Raw genomic sequence first — 25,007 nt, 5'->3', positions numbered from 1 at the left:
CAGAATCAGGAGCCAGATGTGCCCTGGCACCAGGGGGGGCGTCAGGACCAGAGGGAGGGTCAGGAAATGGTAGTTAAAGAGCTAGGGCTCCTCTGCCAATCCTCTCTCCCTCTCCTCTTTCCACCTCTCTTCTCTCTCTCCATCACCCTCTCTCAATCACAGCTGAGCCATAGTATTAATTATTAGAACCAATTGACTGTTTAGACTCTGATGTTTTAACTAATCACCACTAATGCAGACACTGGTGGGCAATCACAATCATTTAGTTCTCAGGCAAACCCCTCCTCAGAGCTGAGAGCAGACTAGAGGGGCATCCGGCAATAACTGAGATTTGGGAATGATGGGAGAGGGGATGACTGCTGCCCAGAAGGAGGCCCCTCTCTCGATCCTGGTGGCCCTGGCCCAGCAGCCTGGCACCCAGGGGGCCCTCTGGACCAGCCTGGTCCCCTGGGGCGAGTCTCGAGCCCTGTCCTGGAGGTGGGCTGGCTTCCTTCCCCATCCTCTTACTCCTCTGCCCTTTGGCCTTAGCCTCCTGCTTTAACTTAGAATTCTGTCGTGGGAGTCTCCTCCAGCAACCACCACCCTGGACCAGAAATAGTCCAGCGACTCCCCTTCCCTGAGTTGCTTTTCAATTGTTGTAGCTCCTAAAAGCCTGCTTCCAGGAAGAGTTGTTTAGACAAAGGTTCAAGTCCCACTGGGGCATCTGCTGGATGCTGATTGGGATGGGAAGCTGCACCCTGTCCATTTTGGCTGAGGATCTAAGAGAAGAGTGCAAACATGCGTTCTGTGCTGTTGAGTGTGGAGAGAACGCCAGGGCTGGGATGTGACCTGAGTTCTATGTGCCTGAGGACACTTGCTCACCTGTCCTGCCTTCTTCACACGGAGGCCCCAGAGCCTCAGCCTGCACATAGCCCTGCTCCACCCTGAGGCCCTGGCCCATCCTACACCTGCTGCAGCATTGCTGGGGAAGCCAGACCCCCAGAACTGTGGAATGCCAGCTTCAGGGTGGAGGCCAGGCAGAGCAGGACCATAGGGTCCAGATGTCCTGGAGGGGGCAGCCTAGATGCCTGTGGCCAGTAGGTGTCGCTGTGGCTCCAGCACTGGGAGGGGTTGTCAGGCAGGGGGCCCTGGAGCAGGCCGAGGGGCTGGGTGTCCTTTGGCCTCTCCCACCCCTACCTCGGGCCTTCCTGCTAGGAAAGCTTCCCCAGTGCTTCTCAAACTGGAAGTGTCTGTGGAACACTTGGGAGTTCATGTTAAAATGTAAATTCTCATTCCATAGCTCTGGAGCCCATCCCAGGGTTTTGCGTTTCTACAGAGCTCCTGGGTGAAGCTGATGCTGCTGGTCTGTGGACCACCCTTTGAGGACCGAGACCGTAACCTCTACGGCTCCCTAGTTGGGGGACACTGACTCTGCTCCCTTCCAAAGCCAATGCTCACCCTCACTCCTATTTCCTCAGTAAAGCTCCCAGACCAGAGGCCAAGGGTAACTATTAGGATCCCGTTTTTTTGGAGATGGGCTCAGCTGGATTGCATGAAGTAGGCAGTTTCTAGGGAAACCCTGAGGCAAAACCTAACCCCAGTCCTCTGAGTCAACTCAGCCCTACCTCCTAGCTCAAATCCTAAACGTCAATCTAAACTTGAATCAATCCTAATTCCCCCTAATAATCCCAGCTACCACCTTCAGAGCTATATCTCGATGCCAACCTCAGCCCAGTTCTTGTGCCCCCTTAAGTCCAGCACTTGTGCTACTCGTTGCTTCAGTTCTATCCCAAGACTGAGTGTCCTCTCTGACAACCTCCAGGTCCTCTGCTATCCTTTCTTCTAGATACCAGCCTGAGCCAGGACAGCGGGGCGCTAGGATCGGTGGACATATGCCTCCAACAAGCTCATCCAGACCTCAGCAATGTTCAGGCATCTGCCCCCAGGCAGAGAGAAAAAGCAATTCAGCAGTCCGGTTGAGAATAGGCATCCCACACTCTTCCTGGAAGGCCCCTTGCTGTTGGGGTAACGTGTCTTACCCCATGTTTTCTGTTCTAAGGGCTCCATTTCCTGGATGTGGGGTAGGTGGGGAGGAAGCATGTACACTAGCCCAACCCTGACTGCAGGTGAACAGGGAGGATGTGTGTACGTGTGTGTGAGTGTGTGGGGTGAAGTGAAGAGAACGGTGAGTGGTGGGGTAGGGCAGGCAAAGCACTCTCCAGGGCTTCTCTTCTAAATCAAGTTTTCTCTAAGGAGACTTCCTCTTTCCCAGCCCCGTCTACTCTCTGGCCCTCCTGGGCACAACAGAAGCTGATTCTTGCAGGGGTGATAGTTATGTGACCTGGACTATAAGGATTTACCCCTTCCAAGTCTGACATGTTGTGATTTTTTAAGTAGGAATGCAGTTTTAAATAGGAGCAATTTGGCCTTGCCCTGGTGGGCTACACACCGTGACCCACTCCCCAAGTCTGTAGTAGAGGAGGTGGGTCCAATCAGAGAAAAACCATCTCTCACACTGAGGCGTCGTGTAATAAAAAAAATACTCCTGCATGTACCAAACCCTTCTGCCTTTAAAAAGCACCCCCCCCCCACCAACTTACAAATATCTCTATTTAGGAAAACAGTCTCTGAATTTATAAAGTACTTCTACATTTACAAAATATCTCTATAGTTTCACAAGTCACTTTCTCATCAACCATTTAAATAAAAAAGATCCCTTGAATACCTTGGGAAAGTTACTTAACTTCTCTGTACCTTAATTTTCTCATCAGTAAAATGGAAAGACTAAAAGTACTTATTTCACAAGGCTACGCTTAAGTTATTCGAATAGTGCCTGGCACGTATAAGCCCTCTTTGTCAAGTGTTCGCTATTATTATTATTAATATCCTGGGATATTAAGCACCTTAGATAGGGACAGCTTCTTTAGATAGGGAAAGGTAAAAGTACTTGTCTGTTGCTAGTAAGCTTAAAAGTGAAACTTTTGGCTCCTATAGTCCAGTGCTGTGTTCTGTCGACTACACTAAAAACATCTGGCCAAAGTAATCCATATCAGGAAGCAAAGACTGACTGCGTAGGTCTGTAGGTCCAACGGTCTCCTGCCCACTGCGAAGTCTAGTGCATGGGAGGGAACAGGCAGGGGGGGCCTCGTCTCCCTTTGTTGAATTGTGGGAATTAATGGGGGTCTGTGTAGGGGGAGGAGACTGGGTAGGTTCTGTTCCTGGAACTGTTCTGTGGGTGCCTACTGGGCTTCCATGACCCAGAGGAGACACTTACCAGGGCAGCTCTGGACCCAGTGCCCCCACCAGAAACATCTCCTCTCCCCTCAAGCTTGTGGCCTCCTCATCTCTTTCCACATTGGCATCCCCTCCACCTGTGCTCTCTGCATTCTGTCCTGGTGGCTCAGTCGTAGGCAGAATCCCGGGGCCAGGGCTGAGCTGAAGGTAGGGAGCGGGAGTTAGGGAGGAGCCTGGGAAGGTGGCGCATGAGTTCTGGGGTCAGACAGACCTGGTCTTGAAACCCAACTTTGCACTAGTAACCATGTACCCTTTGGTACCTTGCTCTATCTGAGTCTTCATTTCCTCATCCCTAGAGACTGAGGATGATAATACTGGCAACCAGGTTGCTTTACCAAGTGAATGAGAAGAGTGTGCAGAACCTGAAGCCCAGAGACTTGCACAGAGTAGGTCTTCGCATGTCTTCCTGACCTGCTGGGGATCATCTGTGGGCCTGGGAGTGCAGGCGGACCAGGAGCCTTGGGAGGCTCTGCCCAGAGGCTCTAGAACCCCTCCTTCCGGGCGGGCCTAGCCCTCTCCCAGGCATAGCGGTCAGCGGTCATCAGGACAACACAGGCCAGTGTCATGAGGAAGGCAGCTGCGTGGGGGGTTGGGTTGGAGGTTATGTGCAAAGAGGGCCAGAGACAGCGGGGCAGCCGGGAGGCCTGGCCAGGCACAGCCTGGTACCAGCTGCGCCATGGGCCTCTGAGCCCAGCCTCAACCAGCAGGCCCTGGCTGAAAGCCACAGCCCCAGGCTCCCGTGTCCTAGTTCTCAGTTCTAATTGTGGAGCAGGGCTGAGGGAGGATCTGGGTGAAGACTACCCTGGCTCAGGCTGGAATGCTCAAGGGAGACTCTGCCCTCTCTCCTTCTGTCCATTGGTCTGTCCCTTCCTTTCTCTTTCTCTCATTTTTATCATGAGCAGTTCCAAACTTAGTCCTGGAACACCCTCAAAGTTTGGGAGCCAGTGCTCTGGGGGTTGTGGAGAGAAGTGCAGCCCAGGCTCCAAAGCTCTCAGGCTGGGCACAGCAGATACCACTACGAGGCTGAAGTGAGAAGGGCTAAGGGGGACAGTGAGGTCGCAATGTGCAGGAGTGGAGGGCTTCCTGGAGGAGGGGGCGCCAGAAGTCTGGAGTGTAGGATGGCAAGAGAAGGAAGGGTGGAGCCATGACCAAGATAGAGGCTGAGAGACAGCCCAGCAGGGCTAGTGTGTGGCTGGAATAGAAGGCGGATGGAGGGAATACTGGAGTCTGGGAGATAAAGGTTGCTGGGGGCTCCCCTCATCCTTTGTTCTGTAGGCATTAGGGGCCCAGGGTGCGCTGTGAGGCAGGGATAACACGGCCTTGGCATGTCAGAGCCAGGAGGACTCATAGACCCTCTCCATGTTATTGAGCCCTCTCAGCGTTTAGACAGGGAACTGAGGCTGGTGACTAGAATAGCCCTTTGTGGAAGGGCATGTCTCAGCCATGTCTGTAACCACACCCTAAAAGCCGGTCCTGGCCCAGCACAAAGTGGCCTGAGCCCTGTGCTTGGTGAGGGAGCTGGGATTATTACCCCCATTTCACTGACCGGGGAACCCAGACTCAGAGGAGCCAAGCGAGATACGGGAAGTCCCACCGCCAGCACATCATGGAGCGGGGACCTGAAGGGCCCGGTTCCTCAGCAAGGCCTGCGGGGCGCTCCCGTGGAGACCACTGCGTGCCCAGCCAGCCTCCTGCCTCACCGCTTCTCGCCCTCACACCGATGCTCTGGTCACACAGAGTTCCTTCGGTTTCTCAACTGGGCCATTTCCTCTCGCCTTTGGGCTTTACACTTTGTTTCCTCTGCCTGGAACACCGCCTTTCAGAGCTCAGCTTCAAGGTGAGCTCCTCTAGAAGCGGTACCCTCCGGACCTTTGGGTTCTGTGTCCCCATAGCCTCCTGGCCTCACCTGTCACACTGTGATTACACATTACTTCTCTATTTTCTCAGTAGGCCTGGCGCAGTGGATGATGTCAAACGAGAGAATGAGCGGAGGGGTGGCTACCGCCCGCCCCGGCCTTCCTATTCTCTGCCTCTGGTGTCAGCAGCATCCCTCCCCACGGCCCCCTGAGCTAGCAGCCCTGGGAGAGCGGCTGGGCTCCAAGAACAGAGATGGTGCTGATACGGCCCTGGGCCTGCTGGGAGCAAGCATTCCGGAGGGGGCTGGTGGAGAAAGCAGAGACTCACTCGAGTTCAAGTTCAATGCAAGACGTAGCCTAGAGCAGGTAGTCCTCAGGGCCACGGTGGAAGGCCCTATTGGGTTGGGAAAGCACCAAGGAAGAGTGGGGCTCCTAAAGGCTGGGAAGGGGTCATTGAGAGGAAGGCCCCAATGGATAGGGAATACCCAGCTTCATGGAGAGCAGAGGACTGTAAGTCTGGGAGCAGGGGGACATGTGGGAGCAACGACGGACAGAGGAAGGCATTCAGCCCCCTAGCTAGACTCCTTGTCCAGCAGGGCCTGGGCTGCCCGCCCTACCACGGGCATCATATTGGTGATTGTCCGAGGAGTCTGGCCCTTCTAACATGAAGAATGGATGAGCTGGGATGTCATAAACCATGCCTGAGAGTGCTAGCATCAGGTGCCTGCTCCCCAGCTTAGGGCTTCCCACAGGAAATGCATTTTCCGAGGACCATGCCCCATTGGAGGGGCCAGCACCCTCACGGTCACAGAGCCACACACAGCGGCCCCATTGTGCTTTGTCCATCCTGGTCATACCTCGGTCCTCATATCTGGCTTTGCCTTGGGCCCATGACCTTCACCTGTTTCTCCTCCAGCACTTTGCCTCTTAACTTGCACCAGGGTTCACAGCCTGCACACTTATCCTTGAAGCCTTAACTTAAACCAACTGATTGTGTGCACCCCTTTTCCCTGCACTATACCCCCACCAGACCGGGAGCTCCCTGAGGGCAGTGGTCTGATCTTAGAATCATCTTGTTCTTTCTGGTTCCCAGTGTAGATGTTGTTTTTAATATATATTAAATTTAACTATTGGGAGAGACAGAGAAGTGTAAGACACAGGGATGGGGATTTTGACGTTTTTAAACCTGTTTTGTCACAGGTAAAGAGGAGACAGTAATCCTGTCACCTGTGACTCTTGAGAAACATAAGTGAGATTAAGGTTGACATTACTACACGTTTAGGAGGTGGATATGCTTGTTATCTCTATTTCACAGATAAGCACACTGGGGCTCAGAAAAGCTTGATGACTTGTCCAAGGTCGCACAGCAGTGAAGTGGAGGGGCTGGGATTCACATGAATGCTCCCCCCACTGTACCACTCTCTCCGGCTTCCTGGGGGATGTGAGGTTCCGTTGGAGGTCGGGATGTGTAAGTCATGTCAGGGAGTCAGGAAAGGCTTCTTTCCTGGGTTTAGAGTTCAACCTGAAGCACCCAGCCCGGCAGAGTGAGCCAGAAAGGAGAAATAGTGGGAAGAGGCATGCCTGAAGCCAGGGGACTCTTCAGGGAGAAGACGTGGCCTTGTCCTCTCCTTATACATTCTGGGAGAGGAGGCGGCCTCAGGCACCAGAAAGGCAGTGTGAGGGCTGGTAGAGAAGTGCATGGTGGTGAGGAAGGCCTGAGGTCACAGGGTCTGAAGGTGGGAGAGCCATAGGAGATGGCTGGCAGAGGTGACTCCGTCCTGCCCCCGTACTCTTCACACCCTGGTCCCCCAGGCAGGGATGGGGATTGGCCACCTGCCACCCTCCTCACACCTGGGCTGGGGCCTGGCCCCTAGGCAGCCCTAGGCTCCAGACACCTCTGCCCCCTGGCCCGGCGGCAGGCCCAGCTGGCTCACCTTCTCAATCAATACTGCGCTCTTAATGGGCCCAGCCACCAGCACCAACCAGGGGCATTAAATGTTAATTATATCTATTTGGATTTGAAAAATTTTATTACTCCAGTTAATTATGGCTGGAGTCATAAAAAGGTTTCAGAGTGAAAGGGCTGCCTTATTGGGGCCACTTTCCCCAAGACAGATTGGAAAGGAAAAGAAGAAATAAAAGCATCTGGCTCAAAGGGCCATGCGCTCCGTATCCACCAGGCTGGGAGCCCTGGGCTCAGGACCCACATCCTCCAGCTTCAGGTGAGCCTGAAGTGCGGCTCACCCGCCCACAGTGCAGGGGCCCAGAATACTGGAGAGGCCAGTCCTGGGAGGGCAGGGCCGCGGCCCCAGCCCCAGTGTGAGTGGTGCTGTCAGTAGAGAAGGGTACCCTGCCAGTGGAGGCTGCAGGGAAACTGCAACCCTGCTGAGAACAGACAGGCTCTTTGCGATCTGGGATTGCAGGATATGCCCAGGGCTCCCCTCCAAGTGGTCCTAATACTGGGAACTCCTCCATCCCAGCACCCCACCCTGGCCTGGCCCCACCCAGCTGTCTGATTGCTTCCTGCTGGGTCGCTTATGATTCACGGGCCTGACCTTGGGCTATAAAGTGTTCACTCTAGCGGGCACAGAGGCAGGATTTACAGCCCTGGGGTCAGCTGTAGGCAATGACACACACAATAGCTGACGCACAAGGGTGCCCCATTCCCGGCCCACACATAACTCTCTCTTGCACACACAGGTACACACACACACACACACACACACACACACACACACACATCTTGACAGAGACAGGAATGCCCATGCATGCCTAGGAGCTATCTGCGTCACGCATCTGGTAATGGGAGTTCCATTTGTGGAACAAGTGCTGTGTATAAGGTGCTTTAAAAGCATTTGTCTAAGCCTTAACGCTGATCCTGTAAGGTCGAAGCTAGCGTTACTCATTTTATAGAAGAGGACGCAAGCTAAGGCTCAGGCAGGTTAAGTGATTTGAGCACATGTGCCCTACAGGAGAACCAGCTCTACAGAGAACCCCACATGCCGACTGTTAGCCAGGGAAATAGTAATTCCACGGGAGAGCTGGGCTGCAGCAGCCTGGAGGGGGTCAGAGAGGCCAGACCATCCTCTCTGCCTCTACCCCATCCGAGGAGCTGGAGGCTGGTTCAGAGGGAGAGACAATCCTCCGGAGGCAGACTTGCCCCCCTCTTCACCCTGCAAGGTGGTAGAAGGGGGAATAAAAACCAGGAGAGGAACGCCTTAAGCCAGAAACGAGATTGGAATTCCAAATTGCGTAAACTTTTAAAAAGCAGAAGTAATTGGGACTTAGCAGGGGAATTTGCCCATATTGTTCAGGTTTCAACTACCCATCCAAGAAAGGATATTTGACAAGGTATAGCTGGTAGAGATTGGCGGGGGTAAAGATTTCAATTTGTACCTCTCAAGTTGACCTACTCAATGAACTGTTTTTATAATTATTGTTGTCACTATTACTCTGTTGCTGAGACGACCACGTAAAAGGAGTCCCCCCCACTCTTCTCTTCAACTCAAATGCCATTTCCCTCTACTTGGTTCCTTCCATCTACCAGGCCTCAGAATCTCTGCCTTTCCTCCAAAACCAGTGCCTACTGCCCTCTAGAGCCGTTCCCACTGTCCTTGGAGGGGCTTCACCCTCACATCTACTCCTCTGACTCTTGGGTGTTGCCCTTAGGTTAGTCCTTTCTCTTCCCCTTTCAAACTTGTGTGTAATTTCTCTCTTAAAATGGCCAGCCCTGGGACTTCCCTGGTGATCCAGTGGGTAGGACTCTGCGCTCCCAATGCTGGGGGCCTGGGTTCAATCCCTGGTCAGGGAACTAGATCCCACATGCCGCAACTAAGAGTTTGCATGCCGCAACTAAAGATCCCGCATGCCGCAACTAACACCTGGCACAGCCAAATAAATAAATAAATAAATATTTAAAAAAATAATTAAAAAAAAAAAAGGCCAGCCCTTCCCTTGATCTTGCTGCTCCCGGTCCCTCCCTCATCTTCTTCCGTCTTCTCATCTGCCTCCTGGAATAAGGGACCTCATGGCTTCCTTCTCACAGCATCTGTGGCTTTCCCTCAAGGCTCCTGCTCTGCCATCTATCCTCTTCCTGTCCCTCCCTCCTCTTCAGTGGACCTGACTCCCATACTTTGTCGCCTCTTCCCAGTTCCTCTGTAACTCTTGTGCTCTCTGCTCTTGGAGAATCTCTCTTCTTACCCTTGAGGACTTCAACTTCCCTTCCCAAACCTGCCTCTAATTAGATGTCTGTCCAGAACTCCATCTGAATTGTCAACTGCCCAAAGGACGTATCCATGATGGAAATAATTATCTTCTCTTCAAAACGGCTTCGTTTCCTCCACTTCATTTCTATCTGTTAAATAACTGTTGTTGGGCTTCCTGGTGGTGCAGTGGTTAAGAACCCTCCTGCCAATGCAGGGGACACGGGTTCGAGCCCTGGTCCAGGAAGATCCCATATGCCGCGGAGCAACTAAGCCCATGAGCCACAACTACCGAGCCTGCGCTCTGGAGTCCGTGAGCCCAAACTACTGAGCCCTCGTGCCGCAATTACTGAAGCCCACACACCACAACTACTAAAGCCCGCGCACCTAGAACCTGTGCTCCGCAGCAAGAGAAGCCACCGCAATGAGAAGCCCGCGCACCGCAACAAAGAGTAGCCCCTGCTCGCTGCAACTAGAGAAAGCCCACACGCAGCAACAAAGACCCAATGCAGCCAAAAATAAATAAATAAATTAAAAAAAAAAAAAACAAACTATTGCTCTGGTCCCCTAGCCTCCCCAAACACAGAACAAACCGATTAAATGAACACATTGAGCAAAGATTTTCCAGATAACTACCATGTGCCAAGCCCAAATAGCCCAGGGTGGTGGGAGTGAGGGGGAGGCAGGAAAAATAGGGAGGTAGCTGATGCCACTGAGAGTGAAGGCTCTGGAATCAGGTAGATTTGGGTCCAAAGACTGGCCTGACCACTTGCCAGCTGTGTGCTATTAGGTGAATTATGTAATGTGAATGTAGCTAGAGCACTTGCTATGAGCCTCCATAATTCACTTCATCCTCACAACCATCTTCACAACGATACTATGATCATTCCATTTTAGAGGTCAGAAAGCCAGGCTCAGAGAGGTTAAGGAACTTGCCCAGTATGAACCCAGGTGGGCTGGCAGCCTGTGCTTATGCTAAATTTAACCTCTCAGGTTCTCAGTTTTGTTCTTTTTTGCTTACTATTGTGTCACCAGCATCTAGGAACCCATTAAGTATCTGTTGGGTGAAAGAATACAAATAAAGGAGTAAAATACATCTATTGGACTTGACAGTATATTGTATTTGAGTAGTTGCTGGATCTTGGCAAGAGCAGGGTCAGGGAGCAGCAGGGACATACGTGAAGCTGCAGGTGTTTAAGGAATCAAAGGGAGGGAAAGAGTGGACAAGCCATTCAAGAACCAGAAGGAAGGAGCAAGAGTGGCACAGGGTTGTTTTGCATAATGACTATTGTGTGTTTCTTTTCAGTGTTGGGAAGACAGTTGGGGCTCCAGAGAGAGGATCGTTTCTGGAGCTAGGCCTCAGAGGGGACATGAGGAAATGGGATCCCAAGCACCAGGAGAGGGAACAATTCCTGCCCACGGGGGACATTAATCTGTTGGAGGGAGAGATGGGTTAAACAGACAGAGGCAGCCTTACTACGGAAGAGCTGAGCTAGAGGAAAGCCTCAGGGGCTGGGGAGCCAGGAGAAGGGAGATGCCTCCTTACGACCATCTTTGCTGGGAGCCAGGTGGCCTGGAGAGCAGGTAGGTATCTGAGCTTTTTTCTTCTACTTTTCCCCAGGATGCCTAGAGCCAGCTCTAGAGAGAGGGGCTTGGGTGGCTGGATTAGAAGTGGCTACTTCTGGCTGTGTCAAGACAAGCCTGCAGGGAGACTTACACCTGAGCCCCAAATCCCATTCCTGCTGGTACCAGCAAACTACTAAGGGACAGTAGCAGTCCCTGCTGGGGGAGCCAACTTCTGTTTCCAGAGCTGGAGCCAGCTAGGTTTTCTCAAGTGAAGCAATAAAAGAGGAAAATCAACATCCCAATGATCTTGTTTATGGTGCTAAGTAAGCTGTACAGCTTAATCCCTTCGAGGTTAATGAATTTACAACTTGCTTTGGAATTTGACAAGGGCCGTAAAAGAGGAATGAAGCTCTGGGCAGCTCCTGCCCTAGCGGCTGCTTAGGGTTAGACTAGCCTGGCCTGGCCGGCCCTGGTGAAGGAGGGGAGAAGATTTCAGTGGTGGGTTCATGGCCAATTGTCTGGGCTCTGAACTGAATGGGCTGAAAGAGGGACCATGCATGGGCCAAAGGATGCTTTCTGTAAGCCTGGGGCAGGCCGGACTGAGCTGGAGCCCCCAGGCCCTCAGGACCTCTGCATCTTGGGCAAGTCATTTAACCTCTCTCAGCCTCATCCGTAAGAGAGATTAGTACCTTCTACCTCCTATTGTAGCTGAAAGGATGAAAGCTACTGCATGTAAAGAAATGAGCATTAGTCCTCAGTAAGTGTTAACTATGTAATTATCATTTTACTCTGTCTTACTTCGTAATTTGCTGTTTACTTTTCTATGTCTCTCACCATTTATCCATCCATTCAGAAATCCAATAAATCTTCATTGAGAAGTTACACTGGGTGCCAGGCCCTGTGTCAGACACAATTTAGTGTGAGAGGCACACACCTTAAAACACATTAAAAATCAAGGGAGGCCAGTGCTGGAGAGGAGGAAGTACACGTTACTCTGAAAGCACAAAGAAGGGAGTGACTAAGCCGCCTCTCTAGTCTAAGCCAGTTTGAATAATGCCTTGTACTGATAGAGCCCTTGGCAGGTCACGGAATACTTTCATGTGATTAATTCTTTCGATTCTCACAACAATCCCATAATGCCCACAATTTCTAAATCAAAAATTAGAACCCAGTGTGACCACCTGGTGCGATAATAGGTCGAAACATTTGGAATTGGGGCAGTTTAGAAAATCTAGGACGTGTTGAGTTTCGTAAGCAGAGAGGGCAGGGATTTCTAGTATCTCTATGTGAACAGTTAGGAAAATGAAGCTAAAATTGTCAGTGGGAGAAAGGAGACTTCATCTCGTTCATTCACTGATTACTTTGTGAGGCTGCCAAGGTCAAGGGCTCTGCTGCTTACTTCTGGGTACACACGCCGAATACAGAACCTCGCAGAGATTAGGGCCTCAATAAATGTTTCGCAAAAGAATAAACGAATCTTTGTATAAATGTATCTATCTGCTGCTAGGAGCAAAACTCCTCAAAAGAGATGTCAATAGTCATCATTTTCTCTTCCTTCCCTCCAATCCTCTCTTGAAAGTGCTCTTGCCAGGGTGGCCAAAGATACCTGGTTTACCAGTTCCGATGGTTAAGTCTCTGTAATCCTCGTCGATTCTATTGGCAGCAACTTCACTGTAGATCACTCCCTCCTTCTTAAGCACTTGTTTCACTTGGCTTCCTTTACAACACACTCTCCTGTTTTCTTCTTGCCTCACTGGACACTCCTTCTTAGCCTCCGTGCTGGAGGCCCCGCCTTTTCCCATCCTCTAAACACTGGAGTGCAAGAATAGATTTAGGAGAAGGTGTGCATGAGTGTGTGAGTGGGCCGACCCCACAGTTCAGGGTCCAGGGCCCTCTCTGCTTATGCTGGGGTGCTGGTTTCTCAGGCTTCCCCTCAGGGAGTATCTCTTTCCTGTTCCCCTCCTCCTACCTCACTGGCCCCCGGTTTTAGTGTTTGCAAAGTCATCTCTCTTCCTCTGTCTGTCCTCATTCTTCTGCTCTGCCACTAGACTTCTCTGTGATCTACTGGTAACTCTCAACAAACAAACCAAAAGCCCCAGGGTCAGGCTGCTCCCATTTAGCTGGGAAGGGGGTCACCTCTCAAGGTGAGTGCCGAGTGTTTCGTGTATGGCTCATCCTCGGCCACACCAGTGCTGACAGATACTGCCCGTTCCCGTGGACCTGGCTAGTGGGCGCAGCTGCTTCATCCCCAGAGACGAAATCTAAGAGCATACACAACACAAGAGTGGAGTAAGAAGACAGGCCCGGGCCCCCACTTTGGCAAAGAGGAATGAATAAAATACTAGGAGACCCCAGGTTCTATCCAGGGTCCCCAAGGAAGGCCCAGGATCCTGCCCAATGTGGCCTCCCAGACCTCCTTCTTCCCCCACATCCTTCACCTCCTCATAGCATCCACTCTGTACTCTCAGCTCTTTCTCCAGAGCCTCTCAACTCTCATTCTCTCTGCCCAGAGGATGATACTCTTAGAAAAACACTGCGGCTGTGGGTCTGTCTTTCCCCTTCCCATGCACCCCAGACCCCGAAGCCAAGGTTGCCTGGCCAGAGACTTCATTTTCTCTGGATCCCACTCCTCCTTACTCCTCAGGCATGTGTGAGAGGGAGCTTGGCCAAAGCAAGGATTCCCTGGTTAGCACCCTGGGGAGTCCTTTTGCTCTCTAGGGAGGGTCCCTGTGGGCTCCGCCTGTCCAGCTGGCCCTGCTACTGGGGACAGGCAGTTGGGACCCCTCCTGCAGGCGTAGAGGCTGAAACAGGCTAATGAATCCTGATGGGAGAAGTGACCTTTTCCAAATGCCACATGTCATTGGATTTTATATCACACAAGGACAATGTGCCATGGGTATTAAAATCGTTTTTCCAATAGTTATATATGTGTGTGAGTGTGGTGCACAGTCTGTATGACGAGAGGAAAATCCTAATGAAGATGTTCTCAGATGAGCCTTCCCTCCTCAGCCCCAGACAGCCAGTCCTTCAGGACACTCCCTGCCTCAGCCAGGGTTAGGCCCTAGACCTCAGCTCTTGAGCATAGGTACGCCTTTCTCCCATGAAGTTCCCCTGGCCCAGACCCTGGCTCTGGACCTGGCCTTGGCTCCACTTCCTGGCCTAGGAAGGTCTACCCAACGTTAGAGGAAAAGCAAGACTTGGAGGAGCCAGTGACCCACCCAACTGGTCACCCACCCACATGGTGGTAGCAGACCCACCATGCTGGTCTTCTCTCCTGGGTCTCCTGGAGAAGCTGGAGGATGCTTTGGACAGGAAGGACACGTACCAGAGAGAGCAGGCCAGGTGGCAAGTGTGGTACTCAGAGGCTTTCAGAACTCTGAAGGCCAGGAGAGGCTGGACTTAGAGCCAAGAACCCCAGATTATTCTGTTTAAAGCCTCAGAGTTCTCATGGTCCAGCCCATCTTCACAATATCCCTGACAGGTGGCCCGCCTAAACACCTCCAAGGCCAGGAGACTCCAGGCATCCCCAGGTATCATGTCTGCTCTGCAGAGTTTTGGCTGTTTAGAAAGTTAACATAGAGGCTGAACTAAAATCTATTTCTCTGGAAGTTCCACCTACTGGTCTGTATATAACTGCTTGGGCTCAGACAGAACAGGTTTGATCTCTGTTCTACACAATAGCCTTTTGGGAATCTGAAAACATTAATAATGTCCCTTGATGTCTTCTTTTCTCTAGATTGAGCATTTCTAGTCCATTTGATGGTTCCCACTATGACCCAACTTCAAGTATCATAACCTATCGGCACTCCAGTTCTGTTCCACTGAGAATGTTATGTCCATTTTCTATCATCACGGTAGGAAAAGTAAGTCTATATGGTAAAGGGGGAAAAAGCAAGCATCCAGAGTCAGAGCCCAAGGTTCAAAATCTCAGCCTCATTATTTAACAGCGATACGAATTTGAGTAAGGTACTTCACCTTTTGGAGATTTCATTTCTCTATTATAACACTAGGTAGAGGAACAACCTCCCCATTGGAACAGGTTCTTCAGGATGTGGTCCAAGGACAGACCAGGATCTTAGTGGAGACCTGCCCAAGCAGAGGAGGTCCACAGAGGTCCTAGGATGAGGAGAGAGGCAGAAACAGCAAACAATATCCACAAACAGCTGCTTGTCCCAGACAAGCGTCCAGAATTAACTGCCCCAAATCCTAGTAAATAGCTTCAAACGTGCAGTCTGTCCCCATTCCTGCCCTTCATGCTCAAATGAGCCCACGTGTAAGAGGCTGCTTGTCTCAGTGATGGAGCCCCTCCCTTTGCAGGCCCCACAGCACCAGCATTCAAGGCTCAGACTGGGGCTCCTCAAGCCTGGGGAGAGATTAAGATCCAGCCTTGCCCTTCCTGCTGAAGCAACTAGTGCTGATTCCCAAAACGCCTCTGTATCTTTGGCTTGCTCAGACTCTTCAGTAGTCTGGCTTTGGATCTTGGTCCAACCCCTTGCTAACTGTGTGATCTTGGCCAAGTTACCTAACCCTCCGCACCTGTTCCTTCATCTGAAATATTTACCTACCTCGCGGTTGTTACAAGGCTTATGTGGTTTACGCGTGTAAAACACTTGGAACAAAAAATGTTGGGCACACGGTAAGCATTCAACAATATTAGCTATTATTATTATTCTGCTCCCAGGACTGTTGTGAAGGTCATGGGTGCTAAATAATAGGAATTGTGTCATTCTTGGCAGACTGTCAAGTTCTGTGTTCTGTGGCAGGGTGGGGGTGGGGGTGGGTTGATTAGAGCTGTTGATCAGCGCCTAGTCTCCCACGTTGGATGTAGGCCCCCAAGTTAATCTGACCAATGCAGAGTGGAGCAGAGCTATCTGTCCCCTCCACTGTTCTGGCATCCAGATGATACCAGCTGCTTGTGGGTAGCCATAGTACTTGTTGGATTCTTCTGAATTTACTATCAAAAATCCCCCTGAGCCTCTTTAGCTTTGTCTCCCTTCCCTCTGCATGTACTCAAATTCAAATATTTATCCTGGTTGCATTTCATCTGGCTGGAAGATTCTACCCCTTATTCGAGCCAATCAAGATCATTTGATATTCTGATTCAGTCATTGTTTCTCCTAGGATCATGTCTTCTGCAGGTCTCATCAACATGGTTTCAGGTCCTTTGTGATATTCCATAGCTCAGAGCCAGCAGAGAGAAAACAGAGCCTCTGCCTGGCAGCCGGGTGTCTCAGTCCTCCTTGTTCACCTGGTTAGTTCATTCTCACCCTTCAGGACCTAACTCCAATGTCAACCTTCCTTGAGAACCCCTGGATCAATATTTAGTTTAAAGAACATTTGTCAGAACACTTTATACCTACTCAGAAGGCTGTAACCAAAAAGCTAGTAACAAGTGTAGGTGAGGATGTAGAGAAACTGGAACCCTCATTATTTGCTGGTGGGATTGTAATTTTCACTTTGTATATAGTCAAGAGAAAGGAAAACATACTTCTACACAAAAACATGAATGTGAATGTCCATAGCAGCATTATGCATCATAGTCGAAAAGTGGAAACAACCCAAATGCCTTTCAACTGATAAACGGATAAATAATAGGATATTATTTGGTCATGAGAAGGAATGAAGTACTGACACATGCTACAGCATGGATAAACCTTGAAAACATGCTCCATGAAAGAAGCCAGGCACACACATAAAAACACATATTGAAGAATTCCATTGCTATGAGTAGGCAAACTTATAGAGAGAGCTGTTCGGTGGTTGCTTAGGGCTGTGGAGGGGGAAGAGGGGGACTGACTGCTAATGGGGTTTCTTTTAGGAGGGACAAAATGTTCTAAAATTAGATTGTGGTACTGGTTGCACAGTTCTGTGAATATACCAAAAACACTCTACCACACATTAAATTGTACACTTTAAATTATATGGTATGTGAATTATATCTCAATAATGCTGTTAAAAATTTTTATCAGGCATCTACTACATGTTAGATATTCATTGCAGCAGGGCTAGGGTGCTGGGAAAGAGATTGGGGAAGGGTGGTAAGGGAGCGTTCCCTGGAGTTAATGATTCGTGAGCTCTGTCTTTATGGAGGAGTAGAAATTAGGCCAAGAAGTAGAGACAAGCGTACTCTCAGCTGAGAAACAGTAGAGCAAAAAGCATGAGGTTTGTTGTCAGACTGACAAGATCTGAACCCTAACATTTACTAGCTGCATGACCTTGGTAAGTTACTTAGCCTCTCTGTGCCTCAGTTTCTTCATCTGTAAAAGGGGGACAGTTGTAGCATAGAATGGGTAGTATATTATAGAGTGGTATAGTATAGTACAGGTCATGGTGATGATGAAATGAGTTAACTTATATAAAGTGCTTAGAACAGAGACAGATACATAACAAGGTCTCAATACATACTAGCTATGTTGGCTATTGGGTTCAGCCTGATTTGGTGTGAAAGGATAAGACATAGAATGAAGGGAGATGAGGAAGGAAAGGTAGAGATCTGACAACAGGGGGACTTGTACGCAGGCAGAGGAGCATGATCCTGAGCAAGAGGAGGTAGTCCTCTAGGAAAAAGAGAAGGAGAGAAGAAAGAGTCTAAGTGGAGTCGAAGGGAGAGGCTCAAAGTTGAGGGATGGCATGTAGGTGTCCTGGTTTTCTAGATAAAGTAGGCTGCAAGAGTGATAGAGGGATAGAAGAGGGTCAACACGGAGACGTAGATGATTTGGAAGACGTGTCTGCAGAGTTGTATAATTTTGCTCAGTAGCTCTCAGCTCTGGGCATAGAGATAGAGCATGGCAACGATACAGAGTCAGGGCTGTGCTGAGTAGTGTTACAGGGCAGGTGCAGCGGTGAGTCTGGGTAAAGAAACAGCAAGCAGGTTTTACACTGGGAGAAAATGTTAGAACTGGGTACTGGCGATCTTGATGAGGTCAAAGAGGAGGTGTTCAACTGTGAATTAATTTATTCAATTATTCATTCCCTCATGCAAACAATATTTATTGGAAACCAGTCGTGTGCCAGGGATAGAGGGGTGAAACCTGACGGATGCTGTCTTTGCCTCTCGGGTGGGAGTACTGGTGTGAAAGAGGGGAAAGCATAGTTTGCTGGAGTGACATTTTCAGAGGTAATGCAGTTTTATCTAAAACCTTTTATCTAAAATCCTTTAAGTAGCTTCCCATTGTACATCCAAACTTTTTGCCATAGGCTATGAGGCCCACATATTCTGGCTTTTTGCTGCCTCTCTGACTTCTTGTACCACTTTCCCCTTTCTACATCCTAGCTACTCTGGCCTCCTTATCAGGTCCTATTCCACCCAGTTCTTTCCTTTCTTAGGATCCTTCTTTGCATGTCTGACTCCATTTCATCTATCAGTTCTCAACGTGAATGTTACATGTAATGTGGAGTCCTTTCCTGTATCATCCTATATAAAGGAGTCCCTCCCACCACATTATCTTATCATACTATTTATTTCCTTCATAATACATAATATGCTCTCTTAATTATCTTGTATTTTTTCATCATCTGTTTCCTGCCTCTAAAGCAAAAGCTCTTTGACAACAGGGTTTTGTTCACCACTCTGGTGCTGAGAACAGAGTAGATGCTTACTAAATATGTGTGAAATGAATGAATGACATTAGATCAGGGATGGACAAATAAAATGGTGGGAAAGGTCACTGAAGTTAAGGAGGTCAAGACCCAAGAATTGAGGTGCTGGATGGCTCATCATTTCACGGGCCCTGAGATCCCTAAGATGAGGGAAGGAGACGGGGTAGAGAAGACTGATACAGGTATACATGTCGGGGAACAACAAAGAAGTTGGTAGATTATGAAGATAGCAAGTGATACATGGTCTAGCCAATTGGCAAGAGCTTGAAGGGAAAAGGGATTTTCTTTTTACACGGGGGTAGACTCGTGACAGTCTGGAAGTGCTGCAGGAGAGGAGAATGAGGCTGGGATCTTGGGAGAATGAATGGCCTCTATTGAAGAGAGCTGTAGGAGAAGCAGAAGCCTTTGAAGAGAGTTGAATTTCAGTTAAGTTGGGAAGTAGAGGGAATATTAAGAAGCCAAGGTTTGTGGCTTCAGGTGGCAGAGAGGAAAAGCTGGGAGGGGAGGTGGCTGTGGGTAAGGGGAGGGAGTGCACAGTGGTTCGGGGATGAAAATACAGGGGAGAAGTCTGCAGGGGCTTGTACCTGGGCAGTGACCAAGGAAGACTAGGATGTGAAACCCAATAGGAATGACAATCCTAGGCTTCCACACGGAGCTTTGGGATCAAGATCATTGGAAGGTTGGAGTGAGCTCGCTTTGCAGGGTCAGAGTGGGGTGTCGGAGACAGTGTTACTCAAGCAGCCCCAACTAGTCACATCTCTGCTTTACGTTCTCCCAGCACCTTGCTTACCTCCATGTGCGCACGGAAACTTCGCAAACGCCCAACTCCTTACCCTCCCATCAGCTCCTGGGGCCTGTCCCCACTGGTTTGCAGTGCCATCTTTGGCCCCTTTCCCAGAAGTGAGCCTACAGCAGGGAAGGCAGAGTGAGGTGAGGTGAGGAGGCTGACGGCGCCTTTAGCCTGGCCCCGGTCAGCCAAGCTCGCCTGGCCCAGCCCAACCCAGCCCCGCGGTCAGCACAGCAACTGTCGGCTGAAATAACAAGTCAGAGACGAAAAAACTGGCCAGCCCTTTTTGTTTACTCAGCTTTTTTCCCCCCCTTTTTCTTTGGACAATGCCCTGCTGGGCTGGGGCTGTCCCGCTGGGTTGTTGCTGGAGCTCCCCCGCCAAGATGGAGCCCAGCTGCTCAGCTGTTTACAAGGCGAATCCGGTTTACACTGGGGCCCATCCTGTTCTGGCTGGGCCAGGAACTCGAGTCAGAGACCAGCCAGTGGCCTCTCTCGGCCCAGAGCTCCTCAATCTCTATCTCAGGCTGAGGAGCAGTAGGGCTGAGGGGATCCTACAGGCCTTAGGGCCATGGATGGCAATGTCTCAAGATAGAGTGCAAAATGGAATAAGACCTGGCCGCATAGCCACACTTCTGCCCTAAGGAGCCCCCGAGAAAGGAGAACTGCTGGAATCCCATGGCCTCCATCTCTGTTCTTTCAAGTGGTGAACTTATGACAACAAAGATGGCATTCCTCCCCCCCATTCTTCCTGGTAGCTAAGGTCTGGGAACTAATCTCTGCTTTATCTACCACCCCCCTCAAAGCTGCTTGAGGATCAAAGGAGATTATGTATATGCAAAGACTTGAAAAGCATTTGTTGCTATGATGAAGTGATCTATAGTAATTCATTGAAGTCAAATAGCTGAACTCTAGGGATGAGGATCAAGCCCCTAGATTGGCAGCCGTTCAAGGCAGGGCCCTTGGCCTAGTCAACTTGGTGGCCCCAGGGCCCATCATAGAGCATGACACATAGTGGAGGCACAATTATTCTATTTATTAAGCAAATATTTCTCAAGAAGCTCTCAGACGAATGGGAAAGACAGGTAAGAAAAACACAGTGAGAGGGACTTCCTTCATGGCGCAGTGGTTAAGAATCTGCCTGCCAGTGCAGGGGACACGGGTTCGATCCCTTGTCCGGGAAGATCCCACATGCCGTGGAACAACTAAGCCTGTGCGCCACAACTACTGAGCCTGCGAGCCACAACTACTGAGCCCATGTGCCACAACTACTGAAGCCCACGTGCCAAGAGCCTGTGCTCTGCAACAAGAGAAGCCACCGCAATGAGAAGCCTGAGCACTGCAACGAAGAGTAGCCCCCGCTCACCGCAACTACAGAAAGCCCGCGCACAGCAATGAAGACCCAATGCCAAAAATTAAATAAATAAATAAAAATACTTAAAAAAAAAAAAGAAAACAACCCAGTGAGAGCAATGTTATGGCAGGGATGAGCACAGGGGCCTGAGCAAGTACAGAGGAGGCACCTCCCTGGGCCTGGAGGTCAGGAAAGGCTTCTCTGAGCCAACAGCATCTAAGATACAGTAAACAAATGTGCTCATTAAATGAAGGAAGAATGAACTTGCAGAATCCCTAATGGTGGTGCAGGGGCAGGCTGACCTGGGTGATCTCTCTTATTCTCTTGTCCTCCCAAAATAGTACTGAAGGGTGAGGCCTTAGGCTCTCAGGCACCTGGGGCCAGTGAATGGCTGGATCTGTCTTCCCTAAGTGAATTTATTAAGGAATCATGTGAAGCCTTGGGAAGCTTTTGCCTATGCTACCCAAGCTTCTTAAACTGGAGCATGAAGGGGCTTGAGATGGTGTACTTATGGACTACAGGAAGCACAGGATAGATATACGTTCTCCTGGACTTAGCACATCAGCCTTCTCAAGGGCAAGCAATTTAAAGCTTGATTTTGTGTGGAGTAGGAGTAGGGAAAAGTTAGTTTTCCCAGAAAGGAAAGCCCAGGAAATGGCCTGCAGGTGGAAGAGCATGGTCCAGCTGGAGAAATCTAAGAATTATAGTATGGCCAGAGGGGAGAGCAACTCTGAGGGGACACTGAGGGATGATTCCCAAGAGGTAGGCAAGGGTTAACTGATGAAGGGCCTGGCAAGCCCAGTGCTTTGTCCTGAATGGGGATATGGTCCCAAGGATGCAACTGCCATCTATATTCTGTTGATTCTAATTTTTATGTTTACCTTGGAACTCTCTTGGGAGTATCAAACTCTTACATCCAACTGTCAGTGGATGGAAACTCCTTAAACTCAAACTATCCAAGAGAACTCCTCCTGATATCCTTCCAAACTTCCAAACTCCTAGTTCAGGCTTCTGCCCTGGTTCATAGTGAAGGTCTACTCTCCATCATGCCCACCTTTAGTTTCCTCCCATGGATTCTGGCCTCTTCTCCTCTCTCTGGCCTGTTGTCCCCATGGACTGATAGCTTAGTAATGATCCCATGGTTTTCCTGATCCTGACCTCTCCCCACTTTTTTTATTGAAGCATAGTTGATTTACAATGTTGTGTTAATACTACTGTACAGCACAGTGATTCAGTTATATGTATACATTCTTTTTCATATTCTTTTCCATTATGGTTTATCACAGGATATTGAATATAATCCCCTGTGCTATACAGTAGGAACTTGTTGTTTATCCGTTCTATATATACCATTTTGCATCTGCTAATCCCAAACTCCCAATCCATCCCTCTCCCACCCCCTGCCCCTTGGCAACCACCAGTCTATTCTCTCTGACATCTCCTTTTTTTGCATGCAACATTCCATGTGCAGGCTCTGGACAAATATGACCAAGCAATTCTCCTTCTTCAAGCCCTGAATGGATCCCCATGCCCTCAAGATAAACGAGATGAAGTTCAAACTCCTTAGCACCTAACTCACAGAGTTCTAGTGAAGGGCAAATGAGATAAAGCACGTAAAGCACTTGGCACACCACCTGACACATTTTAGGCATTCAATTAATAACAGGTCTTATTACTATAAAATAATTTAATAATTATATAATTTCTATTATAGCATATTATAATTATATTATAAGCTCCCCCACCCCCCAACCTGTGTTCTGCTGCCTTTCTCTTCAGTCTTCTTTCACGCTATTCTCCCACATGATTTCCCCCATGAGGTCCTAGAAAACTCCTCTTTCAATCCTCCCTGTACTTGTCCATTTCATCCAGTGTGATTTCCACCTGGAGGACCCTTCCCTTTATTGTTTACTTGGTGAATTCCCCATCATCCTTCCTCAGGAGCATCTCTCCACAAGCAGAGCAACAGGACAAAATTCTATGGACAGATGTTTCTCTTAGACAGCATGGGTACTTGATATTGTAGAGAAGAGGGGTGAGAAGGATCCTCCGTGGTGGTAGCCGATGGCAGAGATCAAAAGCTACCCTTGTTGCAGTGAGTCACAGACACCAAGAGAGCTGAGAAGTGGCTGAGCCAGAGAAGATCAGCCGGGCAAGATGGCTGGCCTTGAGGCTGTGGAGGCCGGCTGGGCAGGAGGAGTAGAAGGACCAGTAAATGGAATGTTGCAATGTCCCAGGGAGAGAGTCAGGCTGTCATTTAGTTGACAAATGTTACTGAGCACTCACTTTGGGCTGACGATTTATCTATGAAAGAGGGGCTCATCATTTAGCAAGGAATCAGACAAATACACAGGAATTACAGTATGGTATGATAAATATTATAATAGCAGTGGTGGGGTGCCATTGAGGCATGAATGTCAAAAGAGTTCCTTCTCTAAATGAATTTCAGGGTGATAGTCACATGCAATAAACATTCACGAGCACCTGCTCTGTGCCAGGCACTGTGCTGGGTGCTGAGGACACAGAGGATACAAAGGTGAGTGAGATGATCTCTGCCACCTAGTGGGAGGAGACAGTCAAGGTAAAAAATGTCACAAAGGGGGGCTTCCCTGGTGGCGCAGTGGTTAAGAATCCACCTGCCAGTGCAGGGGAAACGGGTTCGAGCCCTGGTCCGGGAAGATCCCACATGCCATGGAGCAACTAAGCCCCGCAAGCCACAACTACTGAGCCCATGTGCCACAACTACTGAAGCCCGCGCACCTAGAGCCTGAGCTCTACAACAAGAGAAGCCACTGCAATGAGAAGCCCACGCACCGAAACGAAGAGTAGCCCTCACTCACTGCAACTAGAGAAAGATCGCGCACAGCAACGAAGACCCAACACAGCCAAAAATAAATAAAATAAAATAAATTTATTAAAAAAAAATGCCACAAAGGCAGTCAAATGTCACACGTCCCCAGACTGCCTTCTCTTCCATTTAATGTGATAGGAGTCATTATCATCAAATTCCTCAAGCTAGAAGCCTGGACATTATCTCTGACACAAAGATTTATGTTTTAGATAAAAACATAAAACATCCTGTAGAGGACGGATTAGAGGGAATGGAGACTGGAGGCAGGGAGACCAGCTGGAGGCTGATGCAGTAATTCTGCAGAGAGATGATGGCTCTGGCCTGGATTAGGCTAGGAGTCTTGGAGATGGAGGGAGGTGGATAAATCTGAGAGCTATTTAAGAGTCGGATAAACAGAATTTGGAGATTGGATGTATGAGTGAGAAAGGGAGAGTCAAAAATGATCCCAGGTTTCTGGTTTGGACATCTAAGATTATGGTGCCATTTAATGAAATGGGAACTAAAAGAGGAGAAAAATGAGACGTTCAATTCTGCAAGGACAGTCGTCCTTGGTATCCCTCGGGGATTTGTTCCAGATCCCCCACGGATACCAAAATCCATGGATGCTCAAGTCTATTATGTAAAATGGCGACGTGCAGTCGGTCCTCAGTATCCACAGATTATGCGGTTGGTTAAGTCTGTGGATACGGGACCCACGGATATGGAGGGCCGGCTGTATTGTGCTTTAGACATCTTTATGGGGAGATGTCCAGTAGGTGGTTGGAAAGTGAGTTGGACCCTCAGGAGACTGAATTGGATTGAAGTTAAGATTTGGAAGCCATTGACATATTGGAGTAGCCCTTCCATGGGTGTGTTGAGATCACCCAGAGTACGTGCAGAGAAAAGTGGAGCAAAAATTCATTCATTCATTTAGTAAATTTATTGAGCACTTACCATGTCCCAGGTACAGTTCCAGGTGCTGGAAATATAGCAGTGAACGTGGAACTTACCTTGTACTGGTGGAGGAAGACAACCAACAAGTAAAAATACAATAGGAGGTCAGACAGGGACAGATGCAATGAACAAAAATTAAACAGGGAAAGGAGATGCCCAGCATGATGGTAGGCAGTCAGGGAAAGGCTCTCTGAAGAGGTGACATTTGAGCACATGTCTGAATGAAGTGAGCAACAGGACCATGGGAATCTGTGGGAAGAGTGTTTTAGGCAGAGGAGCCAAGTTCAAAGGCCCTGATGGGGAATGTACTTGGTGCCTAAAGGAGTAGCCAGGCTATGTGGCCGGAGTGAAGGGAGCATGTGGGTGAGTGGCAGGAAGTGGGGGTGGAGAGAGAGCCAGGGGCCAGACCATGGGTCCTGTGGGTCCGGATAAGGACACTGGATTCTACTCTGTCTGTGATAGGAAGATCTGGTAAAGTTTGGAGCAAGGGATTAATCTAATCTGATCTATGTTTTAAAGGATTACTCTGGCTGCTGTATAGAGAACCAATTGTAGGAGAGCAAGAAAGGAAGCAGGGAGACTATTGCAG

General features: G+C 49.4%; 1 protein-coding gene across 2 annotated transcripts in view; it reads right to left on the bottom strand.

Annotated features, from left to right (window-relative positions):
* RNF220 (ring finger protein 220) overlaps nucleotides 1–25,007 on the bottom strand; it is a 216,601-nt gene that overhangs the window by 51,608 nt on the left and 139,986 nt on the right. The window lies entirely within an intron of this gene.

This window comes from Balaenoptera ricei, chromosome 1, assembly GCF_028023285.1.
Source record: "Balaenoptera ricei isolate mBalRic1 chromosome 1, mBalRic1.hap2, whole genome shotgun sequence".
In the NCBI taxonomy this organism is placed as follows: domain Eukaryota; kingdom Metazoa; phylum Chordata; class Mammalia; order Artiodactyla; family Balaenopteridae; genus Balaenoptera; species Balaenoptera ricei.
This window is presented reverse-complemented; position numbering and strand designations above follow the sequence as displayed.